The following is a 13,416-nucleotide window of genomic DNA, read 5'->3' on the forward strand; positions in this document are numbered from 1 at the left end:
CTCTCTCTTTCTGTCCCTCCCCTGCTCGAGCAATGTCTGTCTGTCTCTCTCTAATAGATAAACATTTTTTTTAATTTTAAGATGAAGAGGAGAAAAGTTGTTATACAAGTTATATATTCACTTGACAAACATTTATTAAATGACTTCTCTAGCCAGCCATGATGCCAGCTTATTTACAGGTGTTTATGCAGGGCTACCTGACATCAAGAAGCTTACAGTCAAATTAAATCCAATATACATGAACTTGTAATCAGTACCATCAAAGAGATAAAAATAAAATGCTATATGGGACACCTGGGTGGTTCAGTTGGTTAAGCATCTAGCTTCGGCTCAGGTCATGATCTCACGATTTGTGGGTTCGAGCCCTGCATCAGGCTCTGTGCTGACAGCTCAGAGCCTGGAGCCTGCTTCAGATTCTGTATCTCCCTCTCACTCTGCCCCTCCTATGCTCATGCTGTCTCTCTCTGTCTCTCAAAAATAAAAAACATTAAAAAAATAAAAATAAAAATAAAAAAAATAAAATGCTATGAGATGCCAAAGATAGGAAATATTTTTGCCAGTGGTGGGATCAGACTTCAAAAAAGTGTGACCTTGGAGCTATTCCTTAACTAATCAGTTGGATTTGCATATGCAGAAATGAGGAGATAAAGAACATTTTTTAAGTTTATTTATTTTTGAGAGAAAGAGAGAGAGAGAGAGAGAGAGAGAGAGAGAGAAAAAACATGAGTGGGGGAGGGGCAGAGAGAAGCTAGAGAGAATCCCAAGTAGGTTCTGTGCTGTCAGTGCCAAGCCTGAGGTAGCGCTCAATCTCACAAACTGTGAGATCATAATCTGAGCTGAAATCAGTAGTCACATGTTCAACAGACTGAGCCACCCAGGCATCCCAAAAGAACATTGCTAAGTAAAGAAAACTTCACAACTTGGAATCCAGTTATAAGGATGATGGCTGACCGCCGGCAAGGGAGGGTAGAAAAAGAAGACCACAGGATTCCACCGAAGTTTCCCCATCAGGGTAGGTCCACATCTGAGGAAGAAAAACGCTTCAGGGGCCTAGAGAAAGTCACCCCAAAAGCTGGCAAAACTTTATAGCCCAAACTCATGTCAATAGAGAAAATGTGGCAGTCTAGGCAAGTGGCCGGCATTGGAAAAGTCCAGCGTGGGCCAATGGGGAGACCCATGGACAGGCCAAATCTAGGATCAGGTACTGGAGAGGCCATGGAAGGCAGAACATTCGTCAGGCAGCAGCAACACCAGGCCTGACCAGGTGCTCCTGGAAGGAATTGGCAAGAGCAAGAGTATCCAAGTCCCTGAAGGCCTAGGATCTAAGCCAGGGAGGAAGGTGAGTACTTGTCCCAAGGTGCTAAAAATCCAAGTACCAGAATGAGATGAGAAATAAACAGGTTACCGAAACAAAGAACAGAGGCACAGGGCTGGGACCGGTGCTTGGTCCCTGTTTGTTGGGCCAAGTTTCCTTCAATTCATTCACAAAGACCAGAATTAAAGGGTTCTGCCGACAACGGAAGTAGGGGAGGGAGTTAGTCATCTCATTTGCAAGAAAAAGAAAGATCCAGAATCTGGAACCCAAAAACACCCTGATTTAAAAAAAAAAACAAAACGTGGGAACAAATGTTCCGAGTGCATTTGATGTTTTATTTACATATGTTCAGGGCACCTGGGTGGCTCAGTCAGTTAAGCGCCGGCTTCGGCTCAGGTCATGATCTCACGGTTTGTGGGTTCAAGCCCCAGGTCGGGCTCTGTGCTGACAGCTAGCTGGAGCCTGGAGCCTGCTTCAGATTCTGTGTCTCCGTCTCTCTCTGACCCTTCCCTGCTCGCACTGTCTCTCTCTGTCTCTCAAAAATAAATCAAAGACATAAAAAAATTTTTTTATTTACATATGTCAAAATTATAATATCCCATACCAATGTGTTCAAAGACATGGTTCCCAGAAATGTGCTCCCTGGATATGTCCACTCATGGTCCACCAAGCATGAGACATCAAGAGCCTGAGCGTACAAAGCAGACAGACAAGGACCCCTTCACAGGCCGGGAGTGTGACCTCGGGCAACTCACTTAACCCCTCGGAGACTCAGATTCTTTTTCTATTGAATGGGAATGGTCATACCCTAGTGGGCCTCTGTCCTTTTGGTCTAAGCAACATCCGTTCCTTTGGGGATTCCCATCTTCCCCAAGTCTGGTGTCTGTTCACAGTCACCACTCACTCAATGATTATTTTTACTGATTATTATCACACTAGTGACCATATAGGGTGTGCCTCTGCTAGTGCGAAAGAAAATCTGCAATATCATGATAAATACAGTTACCGACACATAGTTTCATAGTACCCGCTCTGCTCTCCCTCCTGTGGATCCCGTCCTGGAAGGCCCGTGAGGGGGGAACATCACACTGCCTCATGGCGTGTCCAGAGACTCTGCAACAAACCAATTCTGATTGTTCTTCCTGTGCAGTAGAGTGTTGTTCTCTTTGTCCTTCATTTTCATCAGGCATTTCAGTAACCACCTTGGAGCTCTCTCTAACTAGCAGCCCCTGTTGTGAGAGTGATCATAGTGTACTTAATGGTACGTCTGGCCCGGGAGATTATGGGGATAACGTGGGTGGTGGTCACCATTTAGCCAAAGTCTATATATATTTCAATTACTACCTACAGCTGTCCCTTGCACACACCCCTGTCCTGAGCGCGATTCCACTGCTTTCCTTTGCCATAAACTCTGTAGGCATAACCTATAATCTTGCTGCATCTTCCCGCACTCTGTGTTTTTAGTTCCATTCTTCTCTTTCTGCAACTGCAATATTCACGATTCAGATGGGAGCTAGTGAAGCCTATGACCTTCATCATGTGTGAGCACATCTTGTATCTCATATCAACAAAATCGGTTCTCCCTCTTCCTACTTGTGCAAAAGTCGCAGAGTTGAAAACACAGGCATGGAGTGCATACCCAAGTCATTCTTAGCCTTCGACTGTTATGATTCAGGTCTTTTTTTAAAAAAATCATTAATATTTCTCCTTTCCCCCTCCCCCCCAAAGATTACTTGCTGCTGCTTTTTTTTTTTTAATGTGAGAAGAACTTTAACTATGGGCCCATCCATGTGCAGTGGACGGAACACTCCAGAACTAACAGAAGAGCTTTTTTTTTATGTTTGTTTATATTTGAGAGAGAGAGAGAGAGGAAGTGAGGGAGGGGCAGAGAGAGGGGGAGACACAGACTCTGAAGCAGGCTCCAGGCTCAGAGCTGTCAGCATAGAGCCCGACATGGGACTCGAACTTATGAGCGGGAAATCATGACCTGAGCCCAAGTTGGACGCTCAACCGACCTAGCCACCCAGGCGCCCCCAGAAGAGCTCATTTAGAGGTTGCTTCTACTTTCCCAAATAGACTTCACTAATAGCAGCTAATTTCTGTCATCATTTGGTTGCCGTGGGGAAAAATATAGTGTCAAAATGTTTGTAACCAAAGCCCTATATTTAGGGGGAGCCAGCTGGTGTGAAATGCTTCAGTTCTAGCCAGTCCCTCCCCTTCTCCCAGAAATCCCCTTTGGGCAGCTCCGAACGCCAAGTTTACCTGGCATCCAGTACTGTGTGATGAAGGACATATTTTCCACCTGGGAGAAATCAAATAACAAACGCTAGAGATGAACAATTGAAACACAGTTAACCTACAAATTTCCAGAAACCACATGCACAGGAGAGGGGACACAGGCACATTTCTACTTTTTAAATGTACAATAGGGGTGCTGGGTGGCTCAGCTGGCTGAGTGTCCAATTTGGCTCAGGTCATGATCTGACGGTTTCTAGGTTCGAGCCCCACACTGAGCTCACTGCTGTCAGTACAGAACCCCCTTAAGATCCTCTGTCTCCCTCTCTCTCTCTCTGCCCCTCCCTGAATTGTTCTCTCTTTTCTCTCCCTCTCTCTCTCTCTCTCTCTCAAAAATGAACATTTTGGGAGGTGCCTGGGTGTCTCAGTTGGTTAAGTGTCCAACTTCAGGTCAAGTCATGATCTCCTGGTTTGTGAGTTCTAGCCCCATGTCCAGCTCTGTGCTGACAGCTCAGAGCCTGGAACCTGCTTCAGATTCTGTGTCTCTGTCTCTCTCTGCCCCTTCCCTGCTCGAACTCTGTCTCTCTCTCTCTCTCTCAAAATAAATAATATTAATAAATAAAAATTTAAAAATAAACATGTTTTTAAATGTACAATAGGGGCTGCTGGGTGGCCCAGCCATGTGAGCATCCAATTTTGGCTCAGGTTGTGATCTCGCGGTTTGTGAGTTCAAACCCTACTTCGGGCTCTGTGCTGAGCGCTGGGACAGAGCCTGGAGCCTGCTTCAGATTCTGTGTCTCCCTCTCTCTCTCTTCCCCTCCCCCAATGCACTCTGTCTCTCTCTCTCTCTCTCAAAAACAAACATTAAAAAATGTACAATAAATTATATCTATAAAGCATTGAGCAAAAACCTCCTTGTCAAAATAGCCAGGGTTTGTGCATTCCAAAAATAGTTATTTTCCTGTTGGCCAGGATTTTAAAGGTAAAGAGTATGGTCTCTGGGAAGGATGAACATCCTGGCTTGCCATTTTCCAATGGGACTGTGGGCAAGATATTTAAAAGATCTGTACCTCAGTTTCCACATTTGTAGAAAAGCAGTACTAACAGTATCCCGTTCATAGGCTTCCGGGGTCTTGAAGTGAAATAAACACAGTACCTGATACAAAGCTGCAAGCCCGCTAAGCTTCAGTCATTGGAGTGTCAGCTATTTTTTTTTAATCTTTTTAATGTTTTATTTCTTTTTGAGAGAGCGAGAGAGAGTGTGTGTGTGTGTGTGAGCAGGGGAGGGCCAGAGAGAGAAGGAGATACAGAATCCAAAGACAGGCTCCAGGCTCTGAGCTGTCAGCACAGAGCCCAACTCGGGGCTCGAACCCACGAACTGTGAGATCATGACCTGAGCCAAAGCCTGACGTTCAACCGACTGAGCCACCCAGGCGCCCCTATCAGCTATTATTTTTATTGCTAACATTACTATTCTCATCTTGTTTCTACAAACTATCCGCGTGGTCCAGGGCTCCCTTTCCCGAGTGGGCTTAGCACCTATAACTTCATTTGCTGTTTTACCTAAAAGATTTACATTTGCCCTTATTTTTTACGCTTTTGAGTTTTTATTTATTGCAGGCACAGTAAGATCTTTTCAGTAGTAGTGGCCGGGGGTAACTTGCAGGGCTCTAAAATATCATTTTAAACTTCTTATTATGAAAGATTATGAGCAGAATAACGTAGCAAATTCCTCCCCAAATCCAGGCGTGGCCATTTTGCCATACTGATTTCGTCTACTCCTTTTTTGCATTCTTTCCCATTATGTGTGTTTGTGCAGTGATGTTTTAATATTGTCAAGCAAATTTCGTACATTGTCTCTATGCGCCTATAAAAAAATGAGGACATTTCTGTATAAACCGCACTATTACTGGTTCTACTAATAAAATTAATGTCATCTAATACCCATTCCAAAATGAAATATCCTGATTTGGCTCAAAAAACAACATTTTATAGCTGGTTTGCTCAAATCAGGATCCAAACAAGGTCCACACACCCTATGTAATTGCTGTGTTACTTAACCCATAACAATGTACTTAAGAGACATAACATTCTCTCAAGTCTTTTTAACTAATAACATAGAACAACTACAAGATGTTAATTTTCCTTAAGGAACAATTATAAAGTTTAAACAGAAATTTTATTATTATTATTATTAAGCACTGAGAATGAATTTTTTCCCTTTTTTTTTTAAAGTAAGCTCTCTACCCAACGTGGGGCTTGAATTCACAGCCCTGAGATCAAACCAGGCACCCCAAGAATGAACTCCTAATTGGATTGTGCTCCTCAAGCACAAAAAGAAAGAGAAAGGGAGAAAAGAAAGGGGAGAGAAAGAGAAAAGAAAGCCAGAAGAAGGACATTTTCTCACTTCTGTTTTGTCTGTATTGTTTTCTACTTGTAGCTTCAGTAGTTACCTTCTGTTATTTCCTCCCCTGGACACTTTGTTATCCCATTTTCCATTTTCGTGTTGGGGGTGATCAAACAGCATAAACCCAGACTATCAAGGACAAAATGTAAAATGCTAACAATACAAAGAAGGCACTGATGGTTGCCAGAGGGAAGGAGAGTCTGGGGGGGAGGGCTGTGTGCAAAGCAGGTGAAGGGGAAAGGGAGATACAGGCTTCCAGTTATGGAATAAATAAGGTCATGGGGATGAAAAGTACATCTCATGCTCTGTCTCTCTCTGTATCAAAAATAAATAAAACATTTAAAAAAAATTTTTTTAAATAATAAAATAAAATAAAATAGGCCAAGGGAGGGAGGGCATAGGGCAGAGTGTAAACGCAGAGGTTTCTTGTTGTCCTTTCCCAGTGATGTCAGGGACACCATTAACTCCTCCCTCTGACGATGTATGGCAATGTGCACAGAGTGTTGCTAACCAAGAAAGCTCACCCTGAGTCCAGAGTTTTTCTTGGGGCTCCATCTTAGAAGCACAGCTGACTATTCACATGGCTGACCTCAGTCTCCCGCCCCTGAGGAGGTCAAGACGGTTTAGCATGAACCAAAGCACCCACCCTGAATCATATCGTTGCTGTGGTTCAAAGGCCCCCAAGGAAACAAAAACATTCCTATTGGCAGGATCTTGAAGGGCTTGAAAATGACCTCCCAGAAGCCCATGGCAAAGTCCAGAATTCCCTTTGGGCAAGACTAAATTCTTTACTTTATAGGCCACTGCTTGGTTTTTGCCAAAGCTTTCTTATAACAGAACAATGAGTCCCTAGCATTCCCATGGTGACATGTCCCCACACAAATCCTTTTCATTTTATTATTAAACACTTCTGAGAACCTCCTTTCCTATTAAGATATTTCTTCAACATCACCCAAAATATAGTGGGTATTTCAAGTTTCAAGATGTTTTTAAAATGTTTATTTTTGAGAGAGAGAGAGAGAGAACATGGTGGAGGGGCAGGAAGAGAGGGGGTACAAAGGATCTGAAGTGGGCTCTGTGCTGACAGCAGAGAACCCAATGAGGGGCTTAAAGTCACAAAGAGTGAGATCATGATCTGAGCTGAAATCAAGAGTCAGATACTTAACCGACTGAGCCACCCAAGTTTCAAAATTTTTTTTATGTCCTTCAGTCATTGAGGCAATTTTAATTAATGTCTCATAACGAGCTAGTAGTCTTTCAAATGGAAATTTTATGGTCCAAAATCCCACTGGTCACTGTTGGGTGGTGCTCACTGGGTTCTACCTTAAACCTTAGTCTGTACTCCCCACAGGGTGATTGTGTAGAGAATTTGTCTGTGCCCTCCAGCTCCTAACAGGGAATTATATACATTAATAAACTTTTTGTCTTCCAAATATTCTATATGGCTTCAAATTAACAACGTCTGTGGGCTTGGGTAATCTTACAGGTTTCTTTTTTTTTTTTTTAATGTTTTTTATTTTTGAGAGACAGAGAGTGTGAGCAGGGGAGGGTCAGAGAGAGAGGGAGACACAGAATCTGAAGACAGGCTCCAGGCTCTGAGCTAGCTGTCAGCACAGCCTGACGCGGGGCTCAAACCCACGAACTGTGAGATCATGACCTGAGCAGAAGCCAGACACTCAACCGACTGAGCCACCCAGGCGCCCCTTACAGGTTTCTTTTAAGCATGTCAAATCAATATTGGCTGAAGGGCAAACTTATATGCCTTCTGTTTTCTAATACGAGGTGGACGTGTCCCTCCATCCAACACCATATCCATCCCCCTGATACATTCAGGTAAAGGAGGCACAAATACTTTACACCGAAATCTGTTCAGGGGTGCCTGGTTGGCTCAGGTGATTAAGTGTCCGACTCTTGGTTTCAGCTCAGGTCATGATCTCATGGTTTCATGGATTCAAGCCCTATATCAGACTCTGTGCTGGCAGTGTGAAGTCTGCTTGGGATTCTCTCTCCCTCCCTCTCTCTCTACCCCTCACCTACTCACTCTGTCTCCTTCAAAATTAATAATAAACTTTAAAATTTGAAAAAAAAAAAAAGAAATTGTTTCAATCATTCCAATTCTCATCCACATTTTCATCTCAATCTTGTCAAACACTGCATTTCTATATCTTGCCAATCCAAGTGTAACCCTGTTAGGCTTTTAGCAACAGATTTGGAACCACAGGACATTGGATTTCCAAGTCAAGAAATCCCAAAAAAGTCTCTTCTCCATCCTCTGACCATGTTACCCACTCAAGTGCATATGACCTTGAGTCTTTAGACAGGGGTTGGGCCAAGGGACCCAGGTTCTTTTGTCAATATATATATTACTTAGATTGCAGAACTGTCACTCTGAGTGATTACAGGTCAGATTTCTGTTTGTCATCTTTGTCTGCTGGCCTTTTAAATTTTTCAAAACTAGGATAATAGAGTGAACTTGTTTAGAACCCTTCAGGGTAAGGGGACCAGCAGAACCTCTTATTAGTATACTTACATTCCAAGTGTGCTACATGAAGACCTTTGTTTTGACCCTATCAATGTCTACTTTATTCATCTCATCTCATTTCTTTCTTTCTTTCCTTTCTTTTTATTTCCTTTTTTTTTTTTTTTTTGAGAGAGAGGTTTGGGGAGAGGCAAAGAGAGAGGGAGATAGCAGAAGATCCAAAGCGGGTTCTGCATTGACAGCAAAAAACCTAAGGGCTCAAACCCATGAAGCATGAGATCATGATTTGAGCCGAAGCCAGACGTTCAACTCACTGAGTCATCAAGGCACCCCTCGTTTCTTTTTTAAGTTTTACTTATTTAAGTAATCTCTATACCCAGCATGGTGCTCGAACTCACAACCCTGACAGCAGGAGTTGCACTCCTCCAAGTGAGCCAGGCACATGCCCCTATCATCTCATTTCTTTTATTTTTTTTTAACATTTATTTGTTTTTGAGAGACAGAGACACAACACAAGCAGGGGAGGGGCAGAAGGAGAAGTCGACCAAAATAGGATTCAGGCTCTGAACTGTCAGCACAAAGAGTCCAATGCGGGGCTCAAACCCATGCACCATGAGATCATGACCTGAGCTGAAGTTGGACACTTCACCAATTGAGTCACCCAAGTGCCCCATATTCATGTCATTTCTTAATTACATTTAAAGAGCTCCTTAACTTTCCCCTTTCTCTTTTCCATTGTTTTATGAATCATTCTAAATCTACTGAAGAGAATAGTGAATCTACTTCACTATCTGTTGTTTTAACATAACTTTTCTCTTTGGTGATGACCCAGCGGCTAGGAGCTATAGCTCAGATTTTAAGCTTGGCCCACATACAAACCAGATTCAGATTACAAACCAGAGTCCAAGATTGGCTCAGTGTCCGGATCAACCCCAACAGTCTCCTTTACTTTCATTTTGGCTGTTACAGATAACAACAACCAAGGAGTTGTATATTTAGCTTGTTTCTTGTTATTTTGCAATTCTGCATGCATCTAGCGAGCCAGCCCCTTGGAACTGGATCCATCATCTCTAAGTTCCATTGTTAACTTTTACCTCCAGTAACTGATGGCAGAGCTCCAATTCTACATCACGCGTGACCCTGAAGTCATCCAGGAAGCAAAGGTTCATCATCCCACACCCTCTCATCCTTCCTCTTTCCAAACCACAGCTTTCAGTGACTTCTGTGAGTCCTTTTTGGGAATTATCAAACTTAAGGTGGCCTTGGAAGCCCCTGAACTTGTAATTGTTTTCAGAAGTGAGGTGGTCATATGCACTGTTTTGTCTAACTTCACAAACACCAAAGCAATAAATGGAAAATAGCAAGTTGGTATAAACAGAAACTATGTAGGAAGAACAAAATTTTTAAAAAACTCAGATAAGGTATTACACCACAAAATAAGAATCAAATATTCTAAAAAATGAGATATCAGGAAAAGTAAACTTTTTAGAAGTTATAAATACCTTACCAGAAACTAAAAACTCAGTAGAAGAATTGAAAACTAACACTGAGGACATTTCTCAGAAAGAAGAGCAAACAATCTACAAGCTATTAAAGTAAGAGTTGGATTTCCAAATAACTATAGAGCACTGAAAAGTGTGTTAAGAAAATATTTTGTGATAAATAAACATCTGACTGACCATTTTAAAGGAGAATTTTAGGAGAACAAATGTAACCCACAACAAGAAAAAGGATCAAATGGGAGATAAAATCTAATAATAGAAGGACTGGTTAAATCGTGAAGTACTCTGTGACCACCAAACAATATGACCATTAAAACCTGGGGCACGTGAGTGGCTCAATCAGGTTAGCATCCAACTCTTGACCTCAGGTCAGGTCATGATCTCATACAGTTCACGAGATCGAGCCCTGAGTCACTTGGAGCTCTACACTGACAACGCAGAGTTTGCTTGGGATTTTCTCTCTCTCCCGCCTCTCCCCTGCTCCTGACCCACCCCCCTCTTTTTCTTTCTCAAAAATAAATAAATAAATAGCCTTAAAATAAACAAAACAGAAACGGGGCACCTGGATGGCTCAGTCAGTTGAGCATCCGACTTTGGCACAGGTCATGATCTCACAGTTCGTGGGTTCAAGACCTGCATCGGGCTCTGTGCTGACAGCTCAGAGCCTAGATCCTGCTTCAGATTCTGTGTCTCCCTCTCTCTCTGCTCCTCCCCCACTCACTCTGTGTCTCTCTCTCTCTCTCTCTCAAAATAAAATACATAAAAAAACATTTTAAAAAACCAGAAACTTAATGACAGAAGACATATGAAAGTGTATTGACTTAAAAATTCAAGTAACCAAAAAATTCAAGTAACCAGACAGTATGTTTAGTATGATCTTATTGTAAAATATGTTTTATCTATGGCTATGTACATCTAGTTATTTTTTTAAAGGAAAAAGACACACAACAAAGAAGTAACAACAATCTTCATCTTCAAGTAGTAGAAATGTCAGTGATATTTCTGGGAGGGTTTTTTTTTGTATTTTCCACATTTTCTGCAATAAACAATTACTTTGTAAAGAGGAAAAAGTATTCCTTTTTTTTGTTTTGTTTTTCTTCCTTCCTTCCTTTCTTTCATTTATTTTTTTAAGAGAGAAAGAGAGAGTGAGCCAGGGAGAGGGGCAGAGGGAGGGAGATTGAGAACCTTAAACATGCTCTGCATTCAGCACGAAGCCCAACAAGGGGCTCAGTCCCACAACCCCAGGATCGTGACCTGAGCCAAAATCAAGAGTCAGATGCTCAGCCAACTGAGCCACCCAGGTGCCCTGAGAAAGTAGTCCTTTAAAAGGCATGGTGCATGGGAGACATGCCCTTTCCTTTCTTCTAAGGTCATCTCCTGGAGCAAACCGTTCCACATTACACTTTCAACCCCACTGCTGCCATGCCCATGCTTCCAACCACCCTCTCTCACCTCCTAATTTTGCATCTTGTCAGCCCTCATCTCATCTCCTCCCACATCCACTTTTCCTCCTTTAATCTCCTATATAAAGAAGTAAAATAAAAGGCCCTGACATAGTTATTTGCTATTTCACTCAACACTTTGCAAAAAACAAGCATGAGATAAATACTTATTGAAAAATAAATAAGTGTTAGAGAAAGGGAGATCTACTAGTAAGAGGACTAGATAAGTACAGAAAGGCTTCATGGAGCTAGTTAGACATGAACTTGGCCTTAAGGAAGAGCTAACATTTGGGTGGCTCACAAGGACAGCAGCCAGGTATGCCAGGAAGAGTCAAGAGCATGGGAGAAGAGGTAGACCCAGCCTCTAGTCTCTCAGGAGACATGCAATAAACTTGTCTGGTCGGAGTGCAAGTTGAAGGTCGGCAATGGTACAGAGTAAGTTTGGGGACGTTGGGCTGGTGTCAAGCTGAGCTTTTACTCACTGGTAGTGGTTCTGAAATTTTAGCAGGAAACTTGTTATAACAGTTTGTGACACTCCAGTCCCAGAATTTCTCTCAGTAGATTTGGGGTGAGACCCAAGATTTTGTAGCTCCGTTATGTTCCCAGGTAAGAACCATCTAAAAAAGCTTCTTTTTTAAAGTCAAAGCCAGGGAGTTACCTCTCAGAGATATAAATTTCATTGGCCTAAAATGCAACCTGAGCACTGGTATGTTTATTTTTAATAAGCCAGGTGATTAAAATATGCAACCAGGGTTTTAATCTTTTTTATTGCTTATGTAAGCAAAAGGAGCCCTCTATGATTTTTAAAAGACGGGATGTTAACATGGCATTTATTAATTACACAAATAATACATAATCAATGTCAAAAACTGAGAAATGACAAAGAAAAAAATCTAAATTATCTAAAACCCCACTACTCAGAACTACTATTAACATTTTAGAATAAAACTTTGAGATCTTTCTCATGCAAGCATATAATAAAGATGTATGTTTACAAAAATGGGATCATATTTCCTAGCTGCTATTTTCATTTGCTAATACACTATGAACAACTTCCACTGCAATAAATGTCAGTATATATCACGATTTATGAGGGCTGTATACTACTCCATCAGAAAAATGTGCTATGGCTTCTCTAACCTGTAAGAGAGACTATTTTATGATTGTAGAGGGTGGCTATACCATTTGGGGTCAAAGGCAAAGCACAGGACTTTGGTTCTATTCTTGGCTTTGCTACTTGCTGAGTGAACTTAGACAAATCAAAATCTCTGCATGAAATTTTGAAGTCCTCAGCTAGAGTATTACCATAAGAAACACAATATGAACAAAGAAATCATAGGACTTGTTGACAGGTTAAATATAGGAATGATGGGGAAATGTTTTAAATACGTAAATTGATAGTAGACAAACAACTTTTACTTTTCTTTCTGTCTCTTTTCAAAAGACCCAAGATCAGGGTGCTGGGCGGCTCAGTTGGTTAAGCTTCCAGCTCTCGACTTCAGCTCAGGTCATGATCTCTAGGTTCAAATCTGAGCCCTGAATCAGGTGTGGGGCTCTGCACTAACACTGCTGAACCTAACCTACTTGGGATTCTCTCTATCTCACCTTCTCTCTGCCCTCCCCAATTTGTTCTCCCTCTCTCTCTCTCAAGAAAACGAAACAAAACAAAACAAGAACAGAAACAAAACAAAACAAGACACCCAAGATCAGAATTAACATACTTTGAAAAACAGAGAGAAGTGCCTGGATGGCTCAATCCGTTAAGCCTTCAACTCAGGCTCAGGTCATGATCTCACAGTTGTGAGTTTGAGCCACTCAGTGGGCTCTCTGCTCACAGCTCAGAGCCTGGAAACTGCTTCGGAATCTGTGGCTTCCTCTCTCTCTGTTCCTCCCTTGCTCTCTCACGCTCACTCTCTCTCTCTCTCTCTCTCTCTCTGTCTCTGTCTCTCTCTCTCAAAAATAAATAAACACTAGAAAAAAATTTTTTTTAATTTTTTAACGTTTTTTATTTATTTTTGATACAGAGAGAGACAGAG

The sequence above is a fragment of the Suricata suricatta genome, chromosome 10 (genome assembly GCF_006229205.1).
Source record: "Suricata suricatta isolate VVHF042 chromosome 10, meerkat_22Aug2017_6uvM2_HiC, whole genome shotgun sequence".
Classification (NCBI taxonomy): domain Eukaryota; kingdom Metazoa; phylum Chordata; class Mammalia; order Carnivora; family Herpestidae; genus Suricata; species Suricata suricatta.